This window comes from Sycon ciliatum, chromosome 5 (genome assembly GCF_964019385.1).
Source record: "Sycon ciliatum chromosome 5, ocSycCili1.1, whole genome shotgun sequence".
Taxonomy (NCBI): Eukaryota; Metazoa; Porifera; class Calcarea; order Leucosolenida; family Sycettidae; genus Sycon; species Sycon ciliatum.
In genome coordinates, this window is record NC_088647.1 from 11,534,811 (window position 1) to 11,550,923 (window position 16,113).

General features: G+C 47.1%; 1 long non-coding RNA gene across 1 annotated transcript; it reads left to right on the forward strand.

The window, feature by feature from the left end:
- The first annotated feature begins 1,040 nt into the window (after window positions 1-1,040).
- LOC135816607 (uncharacterized) lies at window positions 1,041-15,871 on the forward strand. Its single transcript, XR_010553407.1, has 10 exons — window positions 1,041-1,463; window positions 5,318-5,366; window positions 6,517-6,565; window positions 6,883-6,926; window positions 11,241-11,289; window positions 11,964-12,012; window positions 13,367-13,415; window positions 14,456-14,504; window positions 14,828-14,876; window positions 15,193-15,871. It is a non-coding gene; the product is annotated as an uncharacterized LOC135816607 (long non-coding RNA).
- The last annotated feature ends 242 nt before the right edge of the window (window positions 15,872-16,113 follow it).

Here is a 16,113-nt window from a genome sequence, read left to right on the forward strand (position 1 = left end):
ACAGGTGGAAGGACGTATGGAATCGTTTGGGACACCATATTTCTTTCTTGCATGGTCTTCCGTGTGGAAAGACAACATTGAGTGTGTTGTGTTAGACAGATTCCACTGGACACAGGCAAGTGAAATCTCGACAACCACAGTGTGGTTGTGCTCGCAGGACGAGGAGGAGACAACCCTACTCGCAGGCAACGCACTCAGTAACAGCGCAGTCACATAGTTTCGACCAGGGAGTCATACAAACTCCCTGGTTTCAACCTGCGATTGGGCAGTGCCTGTACCGTTGTGTAGATCTACGAGACCAGAGTTCATGCCGGCGTGAGTGAGTGCAGTGCCACAGTACAGACCAGGGAGTAGTAAAATACATAATATTATAATTATTTATCACTCCCTTAGTATTGACTCACATAGATTTTTTTGTAAGCAGTCAAATATTCCTGCATATTTCACTCCTTAGGGCTATATTGACCGCTTATATTTGACTCCTTAGGGGTTGCGCAGTTGAACGGTGCCTAGTGCAGCAGTTTCACTGCATGAGTAGGCCGTGGTGCAACGGTTGTGCAATCATAAAACCGGGATTCATGAGGTTATCGTTCTGGAATTTGAAATACGGACTGTTTGTCGTGATAAATCTAATATTGACTTCGTACTTGGTCAGTATAGGAAATAAAAACCTCGTAAAAGACCTCGGCTTCGCCTTGGTCTTTTACTCGGCTTTTATTTCCTATATTGACCTCGTACTCAGTCAATATTAGATACCGGTACCTATGATGTAGATCGGTGTTCATTACTGTAGCCTAGCGGCCCTAGCCTGGCCCTAGGTCTACAAAGTCAATGATTGTCGTGTAGAGTATACCCGTCTACCCGTCTACTCGATCTACCTATCTACCTATCTATTGACAACAAGCAACACACCACATGCCTGTACACAGGACACCCTGACAGTGACCATGCCTGGTTCACACTAGACCAGTGCCGCGCAGTGGCAGTACCATGGCATGGTGTAGACCTACTGAGGACCGGTACTCGAGCAGCAAGGAAATGTTTGTACATGTAGATCTACCAGCACGTAATCATGGTAATCGTTGTAGAGGATCGGCGGTACCGACTTGCAGAACATCTCGCGCAGAGTTTGATAGGTCATGTTGCGTGATGGTGGCGAGCATTGCCCTAGTATTGCCGGTCCTCAGCCAGACTAGCGTTGCATCCTGAGCGCATAGCGCGCGTTTCCTAAGCGACGCTAGTAGAATCTACACAGTCTTACTGTTTTCCTCTGAGTGAGAACTACTCTACAAATTTTGTAGAGTACCGTCAGAACCAGTGGTGCGCGGCGCGCAAAGTCCGCAATTTACTTGCTTATGAAGGGATGCAGAAGTTCACAATTTCTTCCTCCAAATGCCACATCTGTTGAAGGGGAGAGGTTTCTCGCCCGCCTACTGATTTATCAACGTGGACTTGGGATAAAGGTGAGGTGGAAAAATGGCCGTACAAGTACGGCAACAAGCATGCTGCTAATAGCAATGATATTTTTACGTAAAAAAAAAGGAAACACATGAGAACGAGTTATGCAGCAACTATCCTTGACTGTAACAAGATGATAAACAGTCAGAAAGTGCGGTACAGTCAAAACTGCCGTTAGCGACCTCTGCTGTAGGCGACCATCTACCGTTAGCGACCGATTTTCCGTGCACCGACAGTTTCACATACAAACTTATCTGTCCAGAGCGACCATGTGCGCGACCAGCGACCGCAATTTCATGCACGGTGGCTGCATTCAAATCTGCTGTAAGCGACCGCGACCCAGGTTCAGTCAGGTGCGAAACTGTTCTTGCCAGTGCGCTGTCAACTACAAGGTGTCAAAATGCGCTGTCTTGCAAGTGCGATCGACTGGCCCTGGCCTGTACTGAGGCTGCGCTGTAGCTCTCAAGTCCAGGCAGTGTCGATCTACTGCCGCGTCGCATACGCGTATACGGGCATGGTCGTTGTAGGTATGCACGTCACACTCACCGTAGACTCCGTACACATGTATATGTATGCACGTCACACTCACCGTAGACTCTGTACACATGTATATGTATGCACGTCACACTCACCGTAGACTCGGTACACATGTATATGTATGCACGTCACACTCACCGTAGACTCTGTACACATGTATATGTATGCACGTCACACTCACCGTAGACTCGGTACACATGTATATGTATGCACGTCACACTCACCGTAGACTCTGTACACATGTATATGTATGCACGTCACACTCACCGTAGACTCGGTACACATGTATATGTATGCACGTCACACTCACCGTAGACTCCGTACACATGTATATGTATGCACGTCACACTCACCGTAGACTCTGTACACATGTATATGTATGCACGTCACACTCACCGTAGACTCTGTACACATGTATATGTATGCACGTCACACTCACCGTAGACTCTGTACACATGTATATGTATGCACGTCACACTCACCGTAGACTCTGTACACATGTATATGTATGCACGTCACACTCACCGTAGACTCTGTACACATGTATATGTACGCACGTCACACTCACCGTAGACTCTGTACACATGTATATGTATGCACGTCACACTCACCGTAGACTCTGTACACATGTATATGTACGCACGCAGTTACAGTGAAACACACTTCCTGTAGGCTGCAAAACAGAACAGCGACGTTCACGGCAGCTACAAAACAGAACAGCGACGTTCACAGCAGCTACAAAACAGAACAGCGACGTTCACGGCAGCTGCAAAACAGAACAGCGACGTTCACGGCAGCTACAAAACAGAACAGCGACATTCACGGCAGCTACAAAACAGAACAGCGACGTTCACAGCAGCTACAAAACAGAACAGCGACGTTCACGGCAGCTGCAAAACAGAACAGCGACGTTCACGGCAGCTACAAAACAGAACAGCGACGTTCACAGCAGCCTCGTTGGAGTGTAGTCGGCTTTCGCATGAGATGGACCATGGCTACATCCTCCAGCAAGAAGCGTCGCTGTCTCTCCCTCAGCGAGAGAGTGGATGTGATCCGGAAATCCGAGAAAGGTGAATCTGCGCTGTCGATCGCGAACCGCATAGGTGTCGGGAAAGCTCAGATCCAGCCAATAATCAAGGACAAGGAGAAGATCATGGACGTCTTAAAGGCAGGGACATCCAGCCAACTTCGTCGATTGTCAGGAAAGGCGAAGTACGGCGATGTAAACTCTGCAACGTGGGATTGGTTTACCAAAGCCGGGGCGCGTTGTTTGCCACTGACTGGTCCTCTCCTTCAAGAGAAAGCCCTGCAACTGGCGAAAGTGATGGGCCACAATGATTTTGCTGCGTCGAACGGTTGGCTCGTCGCATTGAAGCTCAAGTACAGGAAGAGGATGTTACAGCACCTGCTTGGTCACATGGAGGGAACAGAGTCTGCGTCAAAAGTGGCAAAGAAACTGACAGTGTTGGACGCCATACTGTGCACTGTTTCAGGATGGAAGGATGTAGCGCAGACAACAATCAGCAAGTGTTTTGCAAGTTGTGGGTTCAAGGATGTTGCTCCCAATGAGGTGTGTGAAGTTGAAGATTCCGACTGTCCTGGTGCTGACACAGTCCTAAGCAACTTGTCATTCGAAGAATTTGTAGCATTTGATGATGACGTCAGTACAGGAGAGACCCTCAGTCCCAATTGGGAGGAAGAGATCTTGGCTGCTGCAAGAGGTGAAGCGCAGCAAAATGATGACGATGATGTTGATGACGAAAGCGACACAGAGGATGGAGTGGTCGCTAACGCCATCTCTGGTAAGCAGGCAGTTCAGCACATTGATGGACTCAAGAAGTATGCCTTGCAGAGAGGCCTTGACAGCATACTGGATCTGGTCACACAGGCGACTGACATTATTTACAAGGAGGAGATGCTTCGCTAGTCCGAACTTGAACAGGGAAGCCTTGACAGCTGGCTGAATATGTAAAAGATTAGCCCTGGTATGGGCACTATTCTTGGGTTTGTGCACCAATAAATATCCAATAAAATGATATTAGAAATCACATTATTCTCGTCGATTTGAGTACATGGAAGCATATATGCATGCCCGGTATGCCGGATTTACCATACATCTGCCGTAAGAGACCATCTGCCGTAAGAGACCGCTTTTTCTTGCACCAAGGGGCGGTCGCTTCCAACAGATTTGACTGTAATAGGGCAAGAAACTGACAAACTACTAAGACATTCAGCGACCAGAGACTTTTTTGACTGTTTATCATCTTGTTACAGTTGTGGGTAGTTGCTGCATAACTCGTTCTCATGTGTTCTCTTATTTCTTTTACATTTTTATGACTGGCTCAGTATCCAAGTAAATCATTTTTTAATTCTTTTTAATAGTTGCATCCTACTAAAGGACAAAATTGTGTCACTCAGTAAGATACAGATCGAAGTTTGCTACTGCAGTGGACACTGAAATCCGATGGGAAGACCGGGTCCGGCACCCTTACACTTGGTTCACATATCGACGGCACGCGCCGGGAGGCACCGGTGGTGGGAGCATCGCGATTATGTGAGCCAGTCCAATGCGTGCCAAATCATACGGCACATCATCGCGAGCAATGGCCAGCAAAGCCAGTCAGCGCCCAGTGCCCGACTCTTGCAATGTGCCCCAACACCGGTCCCATACAATTTTGACCAAAAAAGCGATATGAACCGTTTGCGCCGGTGATCCCCGATGCCAGGACCCAGATTTTGTCAAAATTCCATTTTTTTATTACAAGAAATCACGGTGGTCACTGTCCATGTTGCAGCTGTGAATAGTTGGAAGGGTGAGAAGTGGTGAATTGTTGACCATTCGTGCGCACTCGTTCTTTTCAATGTGCCTGTGGGTAAATTGGCCCAGCTGCAATGTGAGTGCTGGAATTGCTTAAATGTTTGGTTTGCTATTGTCGTGGACATGGAAATCTGGTGGCACGTCTAGCGGCCCCAGAGCGCTGGCCATGCAGCCGTGGTACGCGGGGCATTTATGGCTGCAGCCCGCTGGTCGCATCGGATCAGCATGTGTACTGCATGCAACGTTCTGAACGCTCTGAGTTCGCCGGCCCCGGTCAATCGACTGGATGTCCAGTTCCAACACAGTAGTAGGCCGATTGCACTCGTAGGCAGTGCTCCAGGAAATTTGAATGTGCTATAACAGGTTTGAGTTCCAAGTGCGGATGCACGGGCACAAAACCCAAACTGGGAGATAGGTAATTTTTAGGGTTCAGCAGCCCTGGTCAGGTCATTTATGACAATGTGTCATTTCTGTTGTGCACTGCCTTTTGCGTGCCTGTTGTAGGAATTCACGATGGTCACTGTCCAAGTTGCAGGTGTGAATAGTCGGAAAGGTGAGAAATGGTGAATTTTTGAACATTTCTGCGCCTGTGTTCTTCTCAATGTACCTGTCGGTAAATGGACCAAGCTTCAACGTGGGTGCTGGATTAGCTTACTACCTCCAACAAGCGAAATTTGGCGCATTTTTTTACTTCAAATTACTCGAAATAACTCACACTTTACAATCAAAACTAATGATTAATTCACCAAAATCCAACTTTGTATTGCTCAACAAGGACATTAGAGGCAACAGTTTGGCTGAACAACTCTCCTCTGATTCAGAGATCGCAGTTTCTTCTGGAGAGGAATTGTCCCTGTTTTGAGACGAAAGTGCGACTAGAGCGGGTTCAGTTGCAGCAAGTACCTCTGTTGTAATCGCTCTGAAAATCTCTATGTCACTCCTGTGTGCTGTGCTCGAGCCACGGTGTCGAGGGTAGTCGTTTCCGCCGCCACTATTCAGATTGACGTGGTAAGAACTGTGCAACACCTCCACAAGCGCCTGGACTCCAACTGTTTTGCAGGGTATTCTCGCCAACTGTCCAAAATTGCCTGCAGCAATTCCTGGCGATTTTCCTTAGCCACCAGAGACGCATCGCTCTGGTGGCTGTTGAAAGACGCTAGGATTGTTTGGCATGGACGCATGGACTCTGTGCTGGCGGAGTGACCAAGAGGAGAGAGAGAGAACTCCTTGGTTTTGCATTGAAACGCGAAAGCACAACAATTCTCCTTCGCAGAATGGACGCGGGCACAGTTTTGCTGGTACACGAGAGACACGCTTGCTTCTGACTAAGTATGAGCCATGTGCCACTCACCAGCGTGTCGCTTGGCTTCCTGCACCCGGTTGCATGGAGCTACAAGTAGGTCGTACCTCACAGTCTTGTGAAGTAGTTTTGGTACCAACACAAAAAAATCAAAAAAACGCGCCAAGTTTCGCTTGTCGGAGGTAGTATATTTATTGTTTGCTAGTAGGCCGTTCGCACTCGTAGCCAGTGCCCCAGGAGATTTGACCCCGCTGTAGATGGCTTGAGTTCCAAGTCAGGCGCACCGGCGAAAAGCCCCAAACTAGGAGATAGGCTATTTCCAGCTTTCAGCAGCCCTGGACAGGTCGTTTATGACAATGTGTGTCATTTCTCTTGTGCACTACCCTTTGTGTGTCTGTTGTAGGAATTCACGATGGTCACTGTCCAAGTTGCAGGTGTGAATAGTCGGAAAGGTGAGAAATGGTGAATTTTGGTCCATGTGTGCGCATGTGTTCTTTTCAATTTACCTGTGGGTAAATGGGCCCAGCTGCAATGTGGGTGCTGGATTGGCTTATATTTATTTTTTGCTAGTAGGCCGCTTGCACTCGTAGGCAGTGTCCCAGGAAATTTGAGGCTGATGTAACTTGCTTGACTTCCAAGTCTGGATGTACGGGCAAAAAGCCCCAAACTAGGAGATAGGTAATTTTTAGGGTTCAGCAGCCCTGGGCAGGTCGTTTATGACAATGTGTGTCATTTCTGTTCTGCACTACCCTTTGTGTGTCTGTTGTAGGAATTCACGGTGGTCACTGTCCAAGTTGCAGGTGTGAATAGTCGGTAAGGTGAGAAATGGTGAATTTTGGACCATTTCTGCGCTTGTGTTCTTTTCAATGTACCTGTGGGTGAATGGGCCCAGCTTCAATGTGGGTACTGGATTTGCTTAAAATTTTGGTTTGCTAGTCGGCCGCTTGCACTCGTAGGCAGTGCCCCAGGAAATTTGACCCTGCTGGTTCTGGCTTGAGTTCCAAGTCCGGATGCACGGGCAAAAAGCCCCAAACTGGGAGATAGGTAACTTTTAGGGTTCAGCAGGCTGGGGCAGGTCGTTCATGACAATTTGTGCTATTTCTCTTGTGCACTACCCTTTGCGTGTCTGTTGTAGGAATTAACGGTGGTCACTAACCTAGTGGTAGGCACTTCAGTCGCGTGACATGACCTGTCACAAAGTACTAACGCTGAATCGCGTACATGCGTGGCACCACAGATAGGCGCATGCATAAATCGATCTGTAGCTGCATGGAAGCTGCGCAGGGCCTTCTCGTGTTGCGCAGCATGTAGCGGAGGCCCTCAGCTTCCGTTTGAGCCCACATACGTCATGATGCGGCAATTTTTTGTACTCACGTACAGTTCGAATAAAATCGGCAAGGGTTTTCCGGGCATTACACTTGATTACACACATTTGCCATGTAGCTCATCGTCTTCAGCGTCGTATTTCCTTTCGGAATCAGTTGTCCACGTTCGTCCGACACTTTGCGCATAGCTGCACAAGAAGAAATAATGCGAGGTGGTATTGAAAGCGAACCGCGGCAGGCATCCTCCCGGCAGCACATGTGGTCCTTGTTTATCGGCGTCCATGCGTATGGCTGCGCAAGAAGAAATATTGCCAGGTGTTATTGGAGTCGCATCGGAGCAGTCGTTCTCTCCTGCAGGCGACGAGTAGGACAGTATATACTTCGGCGATTGGACCAAGAGGGCTGACATCAAAACGGCCTGCTTGGAACAAATCGTCAGCTGATCAGCAGGTGGTTTCCAGCGACCAAGAAAAGCATTGACGGTGATATTTATATAATAATAATGTATATCCGAGAATCCAACACACACTCTATGCACAAAATCTCTCATGCTGGAGTTGCTGAAGTTTCAGTAGTCCCAAAAATTTGCAGACGATGTTCTACATGTGATAGTATGTCATTTCTTTTCGTCAAATACCCGGTAATATTCTACCCGGTAAAATTCTAGTTTGCTCAGTCTTCGGCTCATTGTTCTTCCGTACTCGTCACCACGTCAGTACTGTACATGTAGCAACAATGTGTTCTGGCACTGAATTATTGTAGTTACTCTATCTTACCTCAAAGTCTCATCATATGCTTTTCCAAAGGCTTCTCAGCACTGTTTTCATGCTGTTGCGATGGAGTTGCTATGCTGTTGCTATGGAGCTGCCATGGTGACCACACCCGATATCTACGTCTGAGCTGCCGGACGGATGAAAAATGCGAAGTTTTTCCCAACCATGCTGTTTCTGCATTCATCTGGTTATTTTGACCTGCTTCCAGTGAGCCTGGTATTTTGCCACTATAGACACTGAAGAAAGTCATGGCAATCGGTGATATGCTGCTGGTGCCATCGAAATACTGAAATTGCCGTTATTCAATTCTCCGACTTTGGGTGGCTATTTCTCTGTGCCAAGTTATTCTTTTTGCTTCAAATTTTCTGTGGAGTCTTCCTAAACCTATCTAAATCGGATACAAGAAAGAAATACGACTATTTCTGGTTTTGAAAAAACCGCCTGAAGTGCCTACCACTGTATAAGTATGTGTTATTAGCCGAGTAGTATCAGGGAAATACCCCCCCCCCCAATATCTATTAGCCGAGTAGTATCAGGGAAATACCCCCCCCCCCCAATATCTATTAGCCGAGTAGTATCAGGGAAATACCCCCCCCCCCCCCAATATCTATTAGCCGAGTAGTATCAGGGAAATACCCCCCCCCCCAATATCTATTAGCCGAGTAGTATCAGGGAAATACCCCCCCCCCCCCCAATATCTATTAGCCGAGTAGTATCAGGGAAATACCCCCCCAATATCTATTAGCCGAGTAGTATTAGGGAAATCCCCCCCCCCCCAATATCTATTAGCCGAGTAGTATCAGGGAAATACCCCCAATATCTATTAGCCGAGTAGTATCAGGGAAATACCCCCCCCCCCCCCAATATCTATTAGCCGAGTAGTCCTTCTTCCTCAGCCATCGTCAGCGCTCCTTCACACTACAAGTAACAATGAAACCTTTTTGGTGGTGTGGTTTGCTTTGTTGGTATGTGCAGTGGTGCAGAAGTGAAAGGACCCGGGGTGCGGGGGGGGGGGGGGGGGGTGCGGAAGGGTACGCGTGTACGATTTGTATGTGTATGTGTACAGTGTGTATGGGGTCAAATGTCGGGGCAATATCGTGTAATATTGGACCGCCTGAGCGGGCTGGTATGGAGAAATATTGCCCGCTCTATCTGGTCGCTGATTGGTTGTAGACCTGGAAACGGTCACCTGACGTGTAATAAGAAGAAATATTCGTCTGGAATTTAATTTAGTCGTTTCGTCCAAGCAGCTTTTGGACTAAATTTATTTTTGCCGGACTAATATCAATTTGAAACTCGGGTATGAAGCCAATAACAAAAGTAGAAAGGAAAAGGCCATATGGAAACATTGGAAAGGAGTTAAGAGTAACTCTCCACCACTGTAACTAGATACTATATACAGTCAGAAAGTGCAACAACTAGGCACAAAACTGACAAAGTACTGAGACATTCGACGTCCTGACACATAGCTTCAACTCTTTGGTCTTTCCATAACCTTGAACCTTCCAAGTTGGAAGGCTGTCAGTTAGCGCTACGGAGATGTGTTGAAGCTAGGTGTCAAGACGTCGAATGTCTCAGTACTCTGTCAGTTTTGTGCCTAGTTGTTGCACTTTCTGACTGTATATAGTATCTAGTTACGGTGGTGGAGACTTACTCTTAAAGGGGAAGTTAAGGCAAAAATTAAAATTTCACCAGTTGTAGTCTTCGGGGTGCTGAGTCGAATGGTCTTGGTCCGAGGAAGCTGAGACGCTCCCTTCCTACTTGAATCCCAATCGAACTCGCGCACTTCCACCGAAACTGGGTGACTGCGCCCTACTAGATGGGGATTTGTATGCAAAATGTCACTAAAAGCGCCATTTCGTTCTTATAAAAGCATGGATGACCGCGATTGGCCCATATGTTGTAGTCTTTTGGACGCTGAGTCGACTGGTTTTGGTCCGAAAAGGCTGCGATGCAGCGTTCCTCCTTTATTCCCAATCGAACATGGTTGAAGAAGCGGTCACGTGGTCCTGGGTGCCCAAATCACCTGGTCACCACGCCAGCAGGTGACAACTTTCACACCAAGGTTCAACTCGAGTTCAACTCGAGTGACAGGACTGCACCCAAAAAAGGTCAAACAGGCTAGTAAGTTGTACCCTGCAGGCACGGTGACCAGGTGACTGGTGTACGCAGGAGCACGTGACCGCTTGTTCAACCATGTTCGATTGGGAATAAAGGAGGAACGCCGCATCGCAGCCTTTTCGGACCAAAACCAGTCGACTCAGCGTCCAAAAGACTACAACATATGGGCTAATCGCGGTCATCCATGCTTTTATAAGAACGAAATGGCGCTTTTAGTGACATTTTGCATACAAATCCCCATCTAGTAGGGCGCAGTCACCCAGTTTCGGTGGAAGTGCGCGAGTTCGATAGGGATTCAAGTAGGAAGGGAGCGTCTCAGCTTCCTCGGACCACGACCATTCGACTCAGCACCCCGAAGACTACAACTGGTGAAATTTTAATTTTTGCCTTGACTTCCCCTTTAACTCCTTTCCATATGTTCTTTTCCTTTCTACTTTTAATATCAATTTGTCCAGTATTTCCAATACACTTTTATGATCCATGGACGAAATTTACAACCAGACGAACTCCCTTTCTTTGGAGTTGGACGAAATTATTGACCGACGAATTTTTCTGCCTGTGCAGTAGTTCCAGGTGAGAATAGTCGGAAGGGTCTGAAATAGTGAATTTTGGACCATTTCTGCGCTTGTGTTCTTTTCAATGTACCAGTGGGTAAATGGGCCCAGCTTCAATGTGGGTGCTGGATTTGCTTAAATTTTTGGTTTGCTAGTAGGCTGCTTGCACTCGTAGGCAGTGTCCCAGGAAATTTTACCCTGCTGTAACTGGCTTGAGTTCCAAGTCCGGATGCACGGGCAAAAAGCCCCAAACTGGGTGATAGGTTATTTTCAGCTTCCAGCAGCCCTGCGCAGGTCAGTTATTGAAATGTGTGCCATTTCTCTTGTGCACTACCCTTTTTGTGTCTGTTGTAGGAATTAGCAATGGTCACTGTCAAAGTTGCAGGTGTGAATAGTCGGAAAGGTGAGAAAAGATAAATTTTGGTCCATTTGTGCGCATGTGTTCTTTTCAATGTACCTGTGGGTAAAAGGGCCCAGCTTCAATGTGGGTGCTGGATTAGCTTATACCGTACTGGCAATATATGTTGCCGCGTAACGCGTAACGCAGGGGGGTGCGGCGTAACGCGCGACCAGGCTAGTGCGACAAATTTTCGTTGAGTTCGTAACGCGCGTCCGGCGGGGTGCGGCGATCTTTTCATTGCAGTTTGCACTGCACAAGAAAAAATGATGCGGCAAAAGCAAAAAAAATGATGCGGCAATAGCAAAAAAGTGATGCGGCAATAGCAAAAAAAGGACTGCGGCAATATAGAAACCTGTGTAACGGCTCCTGTGCGACTTTGCATGTAACGCCCTGCGTGCGGCAAACATGTGCCAATGTAATGCTTCATGGCCTCACTGCGGCAACATATATTGCCAGTACGGTATTTATTGTTTCCTAGTAGGCTGCTTGCACTCGTAGGCAGTGCCCCGGGAAATTTGACCCTGCTGTAGCTGGCTTGAGTTCCAAGTCCGGATGCACGGGCAAAAAGCCCCAAACTTGGATACTGGTAATTTTCAGCTTTCAGCAGCCCTGGGCAGGTCGTTTATGACAATGTGTGTCATTTATGTTGTGCACTACCCTTTGTGTGTCTGCTGTAGGAATTTACGATGGTCACTGTCCAAGTTGCAGGTGCGAATAGTCGGAAAGGTGAGAAATGGTGAATTTTGGACCATTTCTGCGCTTGTGTTCTTTTCAATGTACCTGTGGGTAAATGGGCCCAGCATTAATGTGGGTGCTGGAATTGCTTAAATTTTTGCTTTGCTAGTAGGCTGCTTGCAGTCGTAGGCAGTGTCACAGGCAATTTGACCCTGCTGTAACTGTCTTGAGTTCCAAGTCCGGATGCACGGGCAAAAAGACCCAAACTGGGATATAGGTAATTTTTAGGGTTAAGCAGCCCTTGGCAAGTCGTTTATGACAGTGTGTGTCATTCTTGTTGTGCACTACCCTTTGCGTGTCTGTTGGAAGAAGTTACCATAGTCTCTGTCCATGTTGCAGGTGTCAATAGTCGGAAAGGTGAGAAAAAAGAAAATTTTGACCATTTGTGCGCAACTGTTCGTTTCAATGTAAGTGTGTGTAAATGGGCCCAGCTGCAATGTGGGTGCTCGAATTGCTTAGATTTTTGGTTTGTTAGTAGTCTGCTTGCACTCGCAGATATTGCCCCAGGAAACTAGACCCTGCGGTAACAGGCTTGAGTTTCAAGTCCGGATGCACTGGCAAAAAGCCCCGAACTTGGAGATCGGTTATTGGCGCACTAGCCAATGGCTAGAGCGTGTTAGCACCGCATGAACACCTGCCAGCTGGCAGCTTGATTATACTAATCAATCACGCAGATTCACGGCGCTTATCTACAGCGCAGCTCCGAAACCGTGCCAAGAGAGGTTGCAGCTCACACCTCGTATTTCTTCTGCTCCAAACTTTTCCCACGTGCCTTGCTTTGAGTGTTGCCTTTGTGAAAGTAGAGTTCGCTGCTGCTGCCTGGCTTTCACAGTTTTGCTTCTAGCTTTTTCTTCCCCACCAACACCCACCCTATAGCTGTTGCTCTACGTTAACATGTTGCTATATTCTCTGCAGCCTATGTGGTCTTCACTTGCATCCGCTGTAACTTGCCATATTCAATTCTAAAAAACAAACAAGTAAAATAAAACATTGGGGAGTGCGGATGTTCACTCACAACTGGTTTGCCCTGTTTGCTTGCTTGCGACTCAGTTGCAGAGTCATTGCCTGTTCGCGACTCAGCAGAGTCTTTTCGCGTTGCGACTCATTTGCTGAGTCACGTGACATTGCACCAGTTGTTCGAATCCAGAACTCCACCTATCCAATTTAACTCAACCAGACTATTCTGTGTGTGCTCGTTCATGCGTGTGGGTCCGCATGCACGCGCATGTACATATCCGGCTGTGTAAAGCACGGGCTCATTTAAGGTTTCAGCAGCCCTGGGCAGGTCGTTTATGACAATGTCTGGCATTTCTGTTGTGCACTTCCCGTTGTGTGCCTATTGCAGGAATTCACGGTGGTCAATGTACATGTTGCAGCTGTGAATAGTAGGAAAGGTGAGAAATAGGTAAATTTTGACCATTTGTGCGCACCTGTTCGTTTCAATGTAAGTGTGTGTAAACGGGCCCAGCTGCAATGTGGGTGCTGGAATTGCATAGCCAGCAATCGCATGTCATCACGTACATTGAAAATCAACATAATTTTGCGAATCGATCTTTTTTTCAGGATCACTTTTCAACGAGGACGAAGCAAAGTCGGCCGAACGAAGCCTAGAGGAAGAAAATCACCCTCTCCACTTCACCATCACGATACTGACATAGATACGAGATGAAACAACTAAAAAATCCACAAGAAAACTGGACGGCCATCATCGCGCTGACTTTGGTCTGACTTTGGTCTGAGAATTTCTATCATGATCAAAAATGTACGCGGAGCACTCAAAAATAAGCCACAGACGTACCTTTATCGCTCTCTACTCCTTTTTCAAGGCACAAAAGTCGACTCTCCACTTTCAAACCAGGAGCCAGACATACCAGTGGTCCTTTTCAGCTGCTCCACGAGCGCAGGAAATGTTCACCAAGGGGCGCAGAGCAGCATCCATTCCAGAAAAAGAGCTAAAATACGAGTGAGACTGCATGACTGAGTACATGAGTACATGAATGAGTACATGCAGAAAATAGTCAATTTCAGCGTTTCTGCTCCAAACAGCAACTAGCTTCGACTAGAAACAAAGATTACACCAAAGGATCAAACAACAACCATTTTCTGCAGTTTTTTTGCAGGGAGCTTCCTTGTGCTTGGCCCAGCACGCCAAAAATCACACCCCGGAGGAGTACAAAAATTACAACTCTCAGATGTCCTCGATTGCTGGCCATGCTTAGCTTTTTGGTTTGCTAGTAGGCCGCTTGCACTCGTAGGCAGTGCCCCAGGAAATTTGACCCTGCTGTAACTGGCTTGAGTTCCAAGTGCGGATGCACGGGCAAAAAGCCCCAAACTGGGAGATAGGTAATTTTTAGTGTTCAGCAGCCCTGGGCAGGTCGTTTATGATAATGTGTGTCATTTCTCTTGTGCACTACCCTTTGTGTGTCTGTTTTAGGAATTCACAATAGTCACTGTCCAAGTTGCAGGTGTGAATAGTGGGAAAGGTGAGAAATAGTGAATTTTGGACCATTTCTGCGCTTGTGTTCTTTTTCCTGATGATGTTCTTGTGGGTAAATGGGCCCAGCTTCAATGTGGGTGCTGGATTAGCTTATATTTATTGTTTGCTAGTAGGCCGCTTGCACTCGTAGGCAGTGCCTCAGGAAATTTGACCCTGCTGTAAGTGGCTTGAGTTCCAAGTCCGGATGCACGGGCAAAAAGCCCCAAACTGGGAGATAGGTAATTTTCAGCTTTCAGCAGCCTTGGGCAGGTCGTATATGACAATGTGTGTCATTTCTGTTGTGCACTACCCTTTGTGTGAATATTTCAGGAATTCACGGTGGTCACTGTCCATGTTGCAGCTGTGAATAGTCGGAAAGGTGAGAAGTGGTGAATTTTTGACCATTTGTGCGCACCTGTTCTTTTCAATGTACCTGTTGGTAAATGGGCCCAGCTGCAATGTGGGTGCTGGATTTGCTTAGATTTTTGGTTTGCTAGTAGGTCGCTCGCACTCGTAGGCAGTGCATCAGGAAATTTGACCGTGCTGTGACTGGCTTGAGTTCCAAGACAGGATGTACGGGCAAAAAGCCCCAAACTTTGAGATCGGTTATCGCCGGGTTCAGCAGCCCTGGGCAGGTCGTATATGACAATGTGTGTCAATTCTGTTGTGCACTACCCTTTGTGTGCCTATTGCAGGAAATCACGATGGTCACTGTCCATGTTGCAGCGGCACACTTTGGCCATGGCACATTCTAGTATATCTACATGGACAGCAGTCACAGCACCATGATGCCGGAGTTCAGGGATTGTCCAAATCACTCGTTATATCAAACTAATTATTTGTCATACCCTCAGTCTAAGGAATATCTCAGTAATGATATTGATTTTCAACGTCTTTCTAGATTTACCCTGCAATCCATCTCAAAAGACAAAAAAAATGATGCAGTTTGAAATCTTGAATCTTGTTGCCGAGCACGTGCCAAATGCAGAGAAGGTACGCTTTCCAACGGCCAAAGAGAGTTGGAACGCTTGTGTCTTTGTGGGTAACTTGAACATTGGGGCTCATGCAAAATCGCATCGATTTTGAGATTTCCCCGCAACTTTTTGCTTCAGCAAAAATATTGTGCTGGACCACATTCCTGTCACTTCGCAGTGGCTTATTGTTGGTGCAGTTAGTATCCCACCCTCCCATCCCTGACTTCTGGGTGTGTGTTTATCGATATCTTATTGGTTTTCTTATTGCCAATATTGGCCATGTGGCTGTGGCAGTTACGACTGTTTTTCCTTTTTAGTTAAAAAACGTAGGGGAGGTGTGCGTCGTGGGCCATTGTATGCCGTGGTTACATACAGCTTCAGATTGTATGGCTAGTATAGTGACAGGGGTGTTGAGTCTGCAGGGGAAGAATACAGTGATTGAACTGACGCTGGATGATGACCGTGTGGTGAGTGTGTGGGGATTTAGAGATGCCGTCCTTGGGCAGGGATATAGGTCCTTTAGCATGGACCGGTGTTGTTTCATTCATTGTAACATTTTGTCGTTTTCTGTGTGTTTTGCTGTCCGACTACAGTAGCAGCAGTGTCTTGTGCATATTTTTTTCTTACCAGGCTCTATGCATA